The following is an 11988-nucleotide window of genomic DNA, read 5'->3' as shown; positions in this document are numbered from 1 at the left end:
TTAAAAGTTGGGGTGCACAAAGTGGGGTAGGAACCCTTCTCTCCTCAGGGAGAAGCTCCATGTTTTGAGTTCCCTCCCGATTGTGAGACGCTGTGCAGGGTGGGGTTTATGGTGAGAGTGTCTCATCTCTCCTGCCCACTTCAGTGTGGTTTTCTTCTCCTTTCCTCAATGTGAAAGGGTTGCTCTGCTAGTTTTTAGGTTTCTTTTCAGAGAAAGTTGTTCTATATATAGCTGTAGATTTGGTGTGTCCACGAAGGAGGTGGGACCCTCTCTCAAGTTGCCCTCTTGTACCGGACTGTACATATTTTTTAAATTATTTCTATCATTAAGATATTCTACATGTTTATTTTTGCTCACTTACTCCATCAAAGACTGAGAGAGATCCATATATATATAAATATTTCTAACAGGTATTGCTTTATATATTTCAATGTAATATAATTTGATGCATAATATCCATGAGTATTATATCTTCTATGTTTATGATATTAAAAAAATCAATATAAAATGACGTTTTTCTATTTAATTATATTTGCCTTGAATCCTATTTCCACAAATAATATTTTATTCACACTATTTGAGGTTATATTATTTGAAATTATATTATGAATTGTTTACATCCTCACTGTCAAGGACTAGAATTCTGTCTGTATCACCAGCACATTGAGTAGGACTGGACACAGTAGGCTCACAGTAAATATTCTTGAACAAATGAATTCATTAGTTTATATTGCACTTCTACTTTCTTTTTAGTCTCATTCAATCTGTATCCATCCATGGTTTTATTTTTAATTTACATCTTTTTTTTTTATAATGGCTCTTGGGATTTGTTTTTCACCTAATCAGAAGGTCTTTGTGTTTTTAATAGAGAATTTCATTCATTTCTAATATGGTTATGGATGCTCTTAGGTCATTGTTGGTCTGCACCCCACAGGTCTACAAGGCCAGCATTTGCCCAGCCTTAAGACCAAAGAAAGAGCCTGGAGTCAGCAACAGGGACATCAATTGTCTAATGGATGGGGGAGCTTACACGTCTGAAGCAAGGTCCTGGAGCGACACCCCACCATGTGCAGGGAGATGGCGGGCAGGACGTGGTGGCAGTCTTCCTTCTGGGGGGTTTGGGGGTAGGAAGGGGAGATTTCCAGTTACAAGAAGAATTGTTGTCAGATTGACTCATCAGTTACCAACCAGCAGAGGGGCATGCCCTCACTGTCCCTTTAATAAGAACAATCACTAACTGGGGCCTGGGGCAATTAGGTAGGAAGGTCAGTCATGTGAGTGGAGTGTAGGTGAAGCAGGCACTGGTCAAGCAGGGTATGTACAGAGAGCAAGAGAACAGCCATCTTGAGTGGTCTGACCATATAGTCATCTCCTTTTGTCTATTATCTATTAATATCTATTAATTAATTTATTAATATCTATTAATTTTGATTAATTCTTCCTTGCTGATTTGTTTTATCTCTCTTTCTCTCTCTCTCTCTCTCTCTCCATCTTCTCTCCTTCTCTCTCTGCTTCAAATGGACAATGTCCTTTTTGATTTCTCTTTTCCAAGGTTTCCTGGTTACAACTTTTCTAGTGGACACTTCTACTTTAAAAATTCATTTAAAATGTATATGTTTTTCATTAACAAAGAATAGAACTGTGTTAATTGAGTTGCCCTTGTTTATGTGGACCTCAGCTCCTCCTACGACAAATTTCCTGACTTTGGAATTAAAACCCCAGGTATTAACAGTGCATTTTGTACATTTACATCATCGCTTCAAAGATCTTTTCAGTTTTGAAGCCACATTTCTTGTAATTATTTAAACACTTCCATGTTTATCTGCTATCACTCCTCACTACCAGCTTATTTATTGCATGCTTTTCTCATTCACTTTATGTTATCACTTCATTGATTGATGTATGTCTTCAAGTAACATTTTCAAGAAATGTACAAAAAGTCATCTTCTATACTGCTTTTTAAAAATAATTCATATTGTTTTGTGCTTTATGCTCTTATATCCTTAAACCACCTTTAATTCTCTGAATTTTAGCTTTAGTAAATCAAATATTTAAGATACTACGTAGCTTAACTGCCTGCTAACCAGACACCCCCATTTCAATGTCTTTGACACCTTTGACAATGCAGCAATATTTGGGGAGTTTTTCACTATTTTGATGGATTTTGCCATTCTTGAATACAATTGAATGGGCATTTAAAGATGGTTTTACATCAGTGATTTTTTAAAATTTACTCCTGCTCCCCTTTCTAGTGGCTTCATTCAGTATGTCTCTGCTGTGCCAAGGAAGGTATCTCTTTGCCTCTCTTTCTGCTTTTCTGATACTCTGACCCAAAGGACCAGTTTCCTACAAGCACCTCCTCTGAGCACTTCCTGTCTCTCCATCCATCTGCAAGGCTTTGTTCTTTGGCATCAAACTTCCTAGTATGCAATATGTGGCTATCCAGTCCCTTTCTTCCCACTATTGGAGTCACACTCTTGGAGATGTAGATAGATGTGGGAGGGAGTGGGAAACCATATTTTGACTGCCTCAAAAGCAGTGTTCAACTAGTAGAGGGAGAGTTAGCCCTGTTTTCTTTCTACTCTACTAGCTGTACTCTCTCCCCAACCTCTATTTTATGATGAAAATCCTGTTGGAATCTTGTCAATATCTAGCTGATTCGTAATTAATAGAATTCCTTCCAAGAATCTGGAAATACATTATATTATTTTTTGTGTTGTGATGTTTCTTTTTTCCTCATTTTCACTTTTGTTAGTGGTATTTAAATGCCAGCCAGGTATTTTAAACTGCAAGTGTCATTATGTTGCTGTCAATAAAACTATGAATAGGTGAGTCTTTCTTGACTAGATGAAAATATTTTTTAATTTCTGTACTTTCCAAAAGCTGTTGTTATAGAGAAGTTTTATTCAGGGCCATTACACAGAATGGATTCAAAGGACAATATTGAAATGAGATTGGTTCAAGATGGCAGAGTAGAAGGACGTGTGCTCACTCCCTCTTGTGAGAGCACCAGAATCACAACTAACTGCTGAACAATCATTGACAGGAAGACGCTGGAACTCACCAAAAAATATACTGCACATCCAAAGACAAAGGAGAAGCTACAGTGAGACAGTAGCAGGGACGCAATCACAATAAAATCAAATCCTGTAACTGCTGGGTGGGTAACTCACAAACTGGAGAACAGTTATACCATAGAAGTCCACCCACTGGAGTGAAGGTTCTGAGTGCCACGTCAGGCTTCCCAACTTGGGGGTCTGGCAATGGGAGGAAGAATTCCCAGAGAATCAGATTTTGAAGGCTAGCAGGATTTGATTGCAGGACTTTTTCTGGACTGGCAGAAACAGAGACTCCACTCTTGGAGGGCACACACAAAGTAGTGTGCGCATTAGGACCTAGGAGGAAGGAGCAGTGACCCTGTAGGAGACTGAACTAGACCTATCTGCTAGTGTTGGTGGGTCTCCTGCAGAGGCGGGGTGTGGCTGTAGCTCACTGCAGGGACAAGGACACTAGCAGCAGAAGTTCTGGGAAGTACTCCTTGGCATGAGCCTTCCTGGAGTCTGCCATTAGCTCCACCAAAGAGCCTGTAGCCTCCAGTGCTGGGTTACCTCAGGCCAAACAACCAACAGGCAGGGAACCCAGCCCCACCATTCAGCAGACAAGCAGATTAAAGTTTTACTGAGCTCTGCCTACCAGAGCATCACCCAGCTCTACCCACCACCAGTCCCTCTCAACAGGAAGCCTGCACAAGCCACTTAGATAGCCTCATACACCAGAGAAGACAGTGGAAGCAAGAAGAATTACAGTCCTGCGGCCTGTGGAACAAAAACCACATTCACGGAAAGAAAGACAAAATGAAAAGGCAGAGGACTATGTACCAGATGAAGGAACAAGATAAAACGCCAAAAGAACAATTAAATGAAGTGGAGATAAGCAACCTTCTAGAAAAATAATTCAGAATAATGATAGAAAAGTTGATCCAGGAACTCGGAAAAAGAATGGAGGCAAAGATTGAGATGATGCAAGAAATGTTTAACAAAGACCTAGAAGAATTAAGGAATAACCACCTAGAAGAACTAAGGAACAAACAAACATAGATGAAAATTACAATAACTAAAATGAAAAAATGCACAAGAAGGAAGCAATAGCAGAATGACTGAGGCAGAAGAATGGTTACGCTACCTGGAAGACAGAATGGTGGAATTCACTGCCATGGAACAGAATAAAGAAAAAAGAATGAAAAGAAATGAAGACAGCTTAAGAGACCTCTGGGACAACATTAAGTGCACCAACATTCACATTATAGGGGTCCCAGAAGAAGAAGAGAGAGAGAAAGGACCTGAGAAAATATTTGAAGACATTATAGTCGAAAACTTCCCAAACATGGGAAAGGAAATAGCCACCCAAGTCCAGGAAGCACAGAGAGTCCCATACAGGATAAATTCAAGGAGAAACACACCAAGACACATAGTTACCAAACTGACAAAAATTAAAGACAAAGAAAAATTATTAAAAGCAACAAGGAAAAAATGACAACATAAAAGAGAACTCCCATAAGGTTAACAGCTGATTTTTCAGTGGAAACTCTACAAGCCAGAAGGCAGTGGCATGAAATACTTAAAGTGAGGAAAGGGAAGAACCTACAACAAAGATGATTCTATCCAGCGAGGATCTCATTCACATTTCATGGAGAAATCAAAAGTTTTACAGACAAGCAAAAGCTAAAAGAATTCAGCACCACCAAGCCATCTCTACAACGAATGCTAAAGGAACTTCTCTAAGTGGGAAACATAAGAGAAGAAAAGAACCTACAAAAAAAAAAAAAAACAACCACCCAAAACAATTAAGAAAATGGGAATAGGAACATACATATTGATAATTACCTTAAACGTGAATGGATTAAATGCTCCAAACAAAAGACACAGGTTCGCTGAATGGATACAAAACCAAGACCCATTTATATGCTGTCTACAAGATACCCACTTCAGACCTAGGGACACATACAGAATGAGAGTGAGGGGATGGAAAAAGATATTCCATGCAAATTGAAATCAAAAGAAAGCTGGAGTAGCAATACTCATATCGGATAAAATAGACATTAAAAGAAAGAATGCTACAAGAGACAAGGAAGGACATTACATAATGATCAAGGGATCAATCCAAAAAGAAGATAGAAAAATTATAAATATATATGCACCCAACATAGGAGCACCTCTATACGTAAGGCAACTGCTAACAGCTATAAAAGAGGAAATCGACAGTAACACAATAATAGTGGGAGACTTTAACACCTAACTTACACCAATGGACAGATCATCCAAACAGAAAATTAATAAGGAAACACAAGCTTTAAATGACACAATAGACCAGGTAGATTGAATTGATATTTATAGGATATCCATCTGAAAACAGCAGATTACAGTTTTTTCTCAAGTGCATATGGAACATTCTCCTGGACAGATCACATCTTCGGTCAAAAAGCAAGCCTCAACACTTAAGAAAATTGAAATTATATCAAACATCTTTTCCGACCACAATGCTATGAGATTACAAAAAAATTACAGGGAAAAAGCCATAAAAAGCACAAACACACGTAGGCTAAACAATACGTTACTAAGTAACCAAGATATCACTGAAGAAATCAAAGAGGAAATAAAAAAATACCTAGAAACAAATGACAAGGAAAACATGATGATCCAAAACCTATGGGATACAGGAAAAACAATTCTAAGAGGGAAGTTTATAGCAATACAAACCTACCTCAAGAAACAAGAAACATCTCAAATAAACAACCTAACCTTACACCTACAGTAATTAGAGAAAGAAGAACAAAAAAACGCCAAAGTTAGCTGAAGGAAAGAAATCATAAAGCTCAGATCAGAAATAAATTAAAAAGAAATGAAGGAAACAATAGCAAAGATCAATAAAACTAAAAGCTGGTTCTTTGATAAGATAAACATAATTGATAAACCATTAGCCAGACTCATCAAGAAAAAAACGGAGAAGACTCAAATCAATAGAATTAGAAATGAAAAAGGAGAAGTAACAACTGACACTGCAGAAATACAATGGATCATGAGAGATTATTACAGGCAATTATATGCCAATAAAATGGACAACCTGGGAGAAATGGACAAATTCTTAGAAAAGCACAACCTTCCAAGGCTGAACACAGAAGAAATAGAAAATATAAACAGACCAATCACAAGCACTGAACTTGAGACTGTGATTAAATATCTTCCAACAAACAAAAGCCCAGGACGAGATGGCTTCACGGGTGAATTCTATCAAACATTTAGAGAAGAGCTAACACCTATCCTTCTCAAACTCTTCCAAAATATAGCAGAGAGAGGAACACTCACAAACTCATTCTACGAGGCCACCATCATCCTGAAACCAAAACCAGACTAAGATGTCACAAAGAAAGAAAACTACAGGCCAATATCACTGGTGAACATAGATGCAAAAATCCTCAACAAAATACTAGCAAAGAGAATTCAACAGCACATTAAAAGGCTCATACACCATGATAAAGTGGGGTTTTTCCCAGGAATTCAAGGATTCTTCAATATATGCAAATCAAACAATGTGATACACACCATATTAACAAATTGAAGGATAAAAACTATATGATCATCTCAATAGATGCAGAAAAACTTTGACAAAATTCAACACCCATTTATGATAAAAACTCTCCAGAAAGTTGGCAGAGAGGGAACTTACCTCAATATAATAAAGGCCATATATAACAAACCCACAGCCACCATCGTTCTCAATGGTGAAAAACTGAAAGCATTTCCTCTAAGATCAGGAACAAGACAAGGTTGCCCACCCTCACCACTCTTATTCAACATAGTTTTGGAAGTCTTAGCCACAGTAGTCAGAGAAGAAAAAGAAATAAAAGGAATCCAAATCAGAAAAGAAGAAATAAAGCTGTCACTGTTTGCAGATGACATGATACTATACATAGAGAATCCTAAAGATGCTACCAGAAAACGACTAGAGCTAATCAATGAATTTGGTGAAGTAGCAGTATACAAAATTAATGCACATAAATCTCTTGCATTCCTATACACTAAAATGAAAGATCAGAAAGAGAAATTAAGGAAACAATCCCATTTACCACTGCAACAAAAAAAATAATATACCTAGGATTAACCAACATAAGGAGACAAAGGACCTGTATGCAAAAAATTATAAGACAATGATGAAAGAAATTAAAGATGATACAAACAAGTGGAGAGATATACCAGGTTCTTGGATTGGAAGAATCAACATTGTGAAAATGACTCTATTATACAAAGCAATCTACAAATTCAATGCAATCCCTATCAAACTCCCAATGGAATTTTTCACAGAACTAGAACAAAAACTTTCACAATTTGTATGGAAACACAAAAGACCCTGAATACCCAAAGCAATCTTGAGAAAGAAAACCGGAGCTGGAGGAATCAGGCTCCCTGAGTTCAGACTATACTACAAAGCTACAGTAATCAAGACAGTATGGTACTGGCACAAAAACAGAAATATAGATAAATGGAACAGGATAGAAAGCCCAGAGATAAACCCACACACATAAGGTCACCTTATTGTTGATAAAGGAGGCAAGAATATACAATGGACAAAAGACTGCCTGTTCAAAAAGTGGTGCTGGGAAAACTGGACAGCTACATGTAAAAGAATGAAATTAGAATACTCCCTAACACCATACACAAAAATAAACTCAAAATGGATTAAAGACCTAAATGTAAGGCCAGACACTATAAAACTCTAAGAGGAAAACATAAGCAGAACACTCTATGACAAAAATCACAGCAAGATCCTTTTTGACCCACCTCTTCAAAAAATGGAAATGAAAACAAAACTAAACAAATGGGACCTAATGAAACTTAAAAGCTTTTGCACAGCAAAGGAAACCATAAACGAGATAAAAAGACAACTCCCAGAATGGGAGAAAATATTTGCAAATGAAGCAACTGACAAAGGATTAATCTCCAAAATATGTAAACAGTACATGCAGCTCAATAATAAACAAACAAACAACGCAATCAAAAAATGGGCAGAAGACCTAAATAAACATTTCTCCAAAGAAGACATACAGATATCCAAGAAGCACATGAAAACCTGCTCAGCATCACTGATATCTAGAGAAATTCAAAAGTAAACTACAATGAGGTATCACCTCACACCAGTTAGAATAGACATGATCAGAAAATCTTTTTTTTTACATCTTTATTGGAGTATAACTGCTTTACAATGGTGTGTTAGTTTCTGCTTTATAACAAAGTGAATCAGTTATACATATACATATGTTCCCAAATCTCTTCCCCCTTGCGTCTCCCTCCCTCCCACTCTCCCTATCCCACCCCTCCAGGCGGTCACAAAGCACCGAGCTGATCTCCCTGTGCTATGCAGCTGCTTCCCACTAGCTATCTATTTTACGTTTGGTAATGTGTATATGTCCATGCCACTCTCTCACTTTGTCACAGCTTACCCTTCCCCCTCCCCATATCCTGAAGTCTATTCTCTAGTAGGTCTGTGTCTTTATTCCCGTCTAACCCCTAGGTTCTTCATGACATGTTTTTTTCTTAGATTCCATATATATGTGTTAGCATATGGTATTTGCCTTTCTCTTTCTGACTTACTTCATGCTGTATGACAGACTCTACGTCCTTCCACCTCACTACAAATAACTCGATTTCGTTTCTTTTATGGCTGAGTAATATTCCATTGTATATATGTGCCACATCTTCTTTATCCATTCATCCAATGATGGACACTTAGGTTGCTTCCATCTCCTGGCTATTGTAAATAGAGCTGCAATGAACATTTTGCTACATGACTCTTTTTGAATTATGGTTTTCTCAGGGTATATGCCCAGTAGTAGGATTGCTGGGTCATATGGTAGTTCTATTTGTAGTTTTTTAAGGAACCTCCATACTGTTCTCCATAGTGGCTATACCAATTCACATTACCACCAGCAGTGAAAGAGTGTTCCCTTTTCTCCACACCCTCTCCAGCATTTATTGTTTCTAGATTTTTTAATGATGGCCATTCTGACCAGTGTGAGATGACATCTCATTGTAGTTTTGGTTTGCATTTCTCTAATGATTAATGATGTTGAGCATTCTTTCGTGTGTTTGTTGGCAGTCGATATATCTTCTTTGGAGAAACGTCTATTTAGGTCTTCTGCCCATTTTTGGATTGGGTTGTTTGTTTTTTTGTTATTGAGCTGCATGAACCACTTGTAAATTTTGGAGATTAATCCTTTGTCAGTTGCTTCATTTGCAAATATTTTCTCCCATTCTGAGGGTTGTCTTTTGGTCTTGTTTATGGTTTCCTTTGCTGTGCAAAAGATTTTAAGTTTCATTAGATCCCATTTGTTTATTTTTGTTTTTATTTCCATTTCTCTAGGAGGTGGGTCAAAAAGGATCTTGCTGTGATTTATGTCATAGAGTGTTCTGCCTATGTTTTCCTCTAAGAGTTTGATAGTGTCTGGCCTTACATTTAGGTCTTTCATCCATTTTGAGCTTATTTTTGTGTATGGTGTTAGGGAGTGATCTAATCTCATACTTTTACATGTACCTGTCCAGTTTTCCCAGCACCACTTATTGAAGAGGCTGTCCTTTCTCCACTGCACATTCCTGCCTCCTTTATCAAAGATAAGGTGACCATATGTGCTTGGGTTTATCTCTGGGTTTTCTATCTTGTTCCATTGATCTATCTTTCCGTTTTTGTGCCAGTACCATACTGTCTCGATTACTGTAGCTTTGTAGTATAGTCTGAAGTCAGGGAGGCTGATTCCTCCTGCTCCGTTTTTCGTTCTCAAGATTGCTTTTGCTATTCGGGGTCTTTGGTGTTTCCATACAAATTGTGAAATTTTTTGTTCTACTTCTGTGGAAAATGCCAGTGGTAGTTTGAAAGGGATTGCATTGAATCTGTAGATTGATTTGTGTAATAGAGTCATTTTCACAATGTTGATTCTTCCAATCCAAGAACATGGTATATCTTTCCATCTATTTGTATCATCTTTAATTTCTTTCATCAGTATCTTATAATTTTCTGTATACAAGTTTGGTCTCCTTAGGTAGGTTTATTCCTAGATATTTTATTGTTTTTTTGCAATGGTAAATGGGAGTGTTTTCTTAATTTCACTTTCAGATTTTTCATCATTATTGTATAGGAATGCCAGAGATTTCTGTGCATTAATTTTGTATCCTGCCACTTTACCAAATTCATTGATTAGCTCTAGTAATTTTCTGGTAGCATCTTTAGGATTCTCTATATATAGTATCATGTCATCTGCAAACTGTGACAGCTTTACTTCTTCTTTTCTGATTTGGATTCCTTTTATTTCCTTTTCTTCTCTGAATGCTGTGGCTAAAACTTCCAAAACTATGTTGAATAAGAGTGGTGAGAGTGGGCAACCTTGTCTTGTTCCTGATCTTAGTGAAATGCTTTCAGTTTTTCGCCATTGAGGACGATGTTGGCTGTGGGTTTGTCATATATGGCCTTTATTATGTTGAGGAAAATTCCCTCTATGCCTACTTTCTGCAGAGTTTTTAATAATAAACCAGGGTGAATTTTGTCAAAAGCTTTTTCTGCATCTATTGAGATAATCATATGGTTTTTCTCATTCAATTTGTTAATATGGTGTATCACGTTGATTGATTTTCGCATATTGAAGAATCCTTGCATTCCTGGAATAAACCCCACTTGATCATGGTGTATGATCCTTTTAATGTGCTGTTGGATTCTGTTTGCTGGTATTTTGTTGAGGATTTTTGCATCTATGTTCACCAGTGATATTGGCCTGTAATTTTCTTTCTTTGTGACATCCTTGTCTGGTTTTAATATCAGGGTGATGGTGGCCTCATAGAATGAGTTTGTGAGTGTTCCTCCCTCTGCTATATTTTGGAAGATTTTGAGAAGGATAGGTGTTTCCTCTTCTCTAAACGTTTGATATAATTCACCTGTGAAGCCATCTCATCCTGGGCTTTTGTCTGTTGGAAGATTTTAACTCACAGTTTCAACCTCAGTGCTTGTGATTGGTCTGTTCATATTTTCTATTTCTTCCTCATTGAGCCTTGGCACGTTGTGCATTTTTAAGAATTTGTCCATTTCTTCCAGGTTGTCCATTTTATTGGCATAGAGTTGCTTGTAGTAATCTCTCGTGATCCTTTGTATTTCTGCAATGTCCATTGTTGCGTCTCCTTTTTCATTTCTAATTCTGTTTATTTGAGTCTTCTCCCTTCTTTGCTTGATGAGTCTGGCTAATGGTTTATCAATTTGGTTTAATCTTCTCAAAGAACCAGCTTTTACTTTTATTTTTCTTTGCTATCATTTCCTTCATTTCTTTTTCATTTATTTCTGATCTGATCTTTATGATTTTTTTCCTTCAGCTAACTTTGGGGTATTTTTGTTCTTCTGTCTCTAATTGCTTTAGGTGCAAGGTTAGGTTGTTTATTCGAGATGCTTCCTGTTTCTTAAGGTAGGATTGTATTGTTATTAACTTCTCTGTTAGAACGGCTTTTACTGCATCCCGTAGGTTTGGGGTCGTCTTGTCTCCATTGTCATTTGTTTCTAGGTATTTTTTGATTTCCTCTTTGTTTTCTCCAGTGATCACTTCGTTATTAAGTAGTGTATTGTTCAGCCTTCATGTGTTTGTATTTTTTACAGATCTTTTCCTGTAATTGATATCTAGTCTCATAGTGTTGTGGACAGAAAAGATACTTAATACAGTTTCAATTTTCTTAAATATACCAAGGCTTGATTTGTGACCAAAGATATGATCTATCCTGGAGAAGGTTCCGTGGGCACTTGAGAAAAATGTGTATTCTGTTGTTTTTGGATGGAATGTCCTATAAATATCAATTAAGTCCATCTTGTTTAATGTATCATTTAAAGCTTGTGTGCCTTATTTATTTTCATTTTGGATGATCTATCCATTGGTGAAAGTGAGGTGTTTAAGTCCCCTACTATGAATGT

The sequence above is a fragment of the Orcinus orca genome, chromosome 21 (genome assembly GCF_937001465.1).
Source record: "Orcinus orca chromosome 21, mOrcOrc1.1, whole genome shotgun sequence".
NCBI classification, from domain to species: domain Eukaryota; kingdom Metazoa; phylum Chordata; class Mammalia; order Artiodactyla; family Delphinidae; genus Orcinus; species Orcinus orca.
This window is presented reverse-complemented; position numbering follows the sequence as displayed.